Genomic DNA, 2,058 nt, shown 5'->3' on the forward strand with positions numbered 1-2,058 from the left:
CTATATCATAAAAGTGTAGTATGCAAATTGTCCCCTCAACAGGGAGTTCTTCTGGGAGTTCTACTAGGGGGAAGGGCAGGCCAAGGGAAGGGAGGGAGGCCCTGGCTGGCAGCAGGAGGCCAGGGGAAGGGAGGGAGTACCTGGCCAGCAGCCGGCAGCCACTAGGGACCCTACCAGTCCATGAATTTAGTGCACTGGACCTCTAGTTTGCTTATAAAATCCTTAGTAGGTCAAATTATACTATTAACAGTCTGTCTCCCATCTATGTATCCAACCTTTTTTTAAAAAATATATATATATTTTATTGATTTTTTACAGAGAGGAAGGGAGAGGGATAGAGAATTAGAAACATCTATGAGAGAGAAACATCGATCAGCCACCTCCTGCACACTCCCTACTGGGGATGTGCCCGCAACCAAGGTACCTGCCCTTGACCGGAATCGAACCTGGGACCCTTGAGTCTGCAGGCTGACACTCTATCCACTGAGCCAAACAGGTTAGGGCTCCAACCTTATTTTTAATAACTGACCTACAAGTTCCATATATTTTCTGATATGCCTCACTCTTGAATGTCTCTTGAATATGACCCAAATCTATTCTTCATTAAATTTCTACTCATACTCTATTATTCAACATTCCAAGCATATTCTCTTAGTAGAATGTTTTCCTCAATACCAAGTATTGGCAAAGATGTGGAAAAACTGAAATCTTCACACATTCCTGGTGGGAATGTAAATTGGTGTAGCCACTTTGGAAAATAATTTGGCAGTTTATTTTTTTAACATATTTTTATTGATTTCAGAGAGGATGGGAGATTGAGAGAGAGATAGAAATATCAATGAGGAGAGAGAATCATTGATTGTCTGCTTCCTGCAGGCACCCTACTGGGGATCAAGCCCACAACCCAGGCATGTGCCCCAATAGGGAATGGAATTGTGACCTCCTGGTTCATTGGTCAATGCTCAAACACTGAGCCATGCCAGCTGGGGCAGTGTGGTAGTTTTTAAAAGTTAAATGGAGCTCCAGAGCACATGCCTGATTTTCCTGCTTGAAACCTGGCAGGGGGCCTGCAGGAGGCAGCCAATGAATGATTCTCTCCCATCATTGATGTTTCTATCTCTCTCTTCCCATCCCTTCTTCTCTGAAATCAATTAAAAAATGTATGCTATTAAAAAAGAGCTTTCTCTGACAGGACATATTTCCCTATCACTTCTGCTACTATATATTGAAAAAGTAAGTTCCAGCTGGCTGGTGCTGGATGTTGGAAGTCATGCAATAGAGATGGTGAGAGAATCCCAGGGAATGTTGGGGGACTGTTGGCAGCACGCACTCCTCCATGCTTCCTTGCCGACTCAATTCTATCAACATTTTCCCCCCAAAGTGAATTAGGTGCTAAGCATGTTCCACATATCTGTAAGTAATATTCCTGAGGCACCACAACAAAGTTCCAGAAATAAATTAAATCACATGAGAAAACAACTCTTATTTTACTGTGTTCATTATTACTTGATTTTGGATCTTATAGCGTATATCTCAAAATTGTAATAAAGGAAAATATAAGTCAAATAAAAAAGAAAAGGAAGGATGATGGATGGAAAGAAGAATCACAAAGTATGACACATCTCAGTTTTTTAGGCAGGAAATACCTATATGTCATCTGAAGACAACATCTTTCAAATCTAGATTCCTACTCTGAACTTGAAAATCACATCACAGTTCCTGTGTAAGTAGGATAGTGAAGTCAGCTTTCTAGGTTGTAGTCCAACTCAATCTCCGCCTCGTTTTTTTTTTTTTTTGAAAAGTGAAGTGAGAAAATAATTTCAAAGAAATGTTTTCAAAATGAAATTAAGTCATTCATGTGAAGAAACAAGTAGAGTCCTGATATCAGAAGCAGGTTGTTCTGATTACCATATGATTTTAATATATTTCCATCTGGAAAAAAACAAGCAAACAACCCAATTAAGGTGAAGATCAGCAACATATGAAGACAACTTTTTGGGAAACTAAGTCAGCGCTTGATATGATAAGTGCTTTAAGTTTAAGAATTGCTGCAGGAAT

The sequence above is a fragment of the Myotis davidii genome, unplaced genomic scaffold (assembly GCF_000327345.1).
Source record: "Myotis davidii unplaced genomic scaffold, ASM32734v1 scaffold3465, whole genome shotgun sequence".
NCBI lineage: Eukaryota > Metazoa > Chordata > Mammalia > Chiroptera > Vespertilionidae > Myotis > Myotis davidii.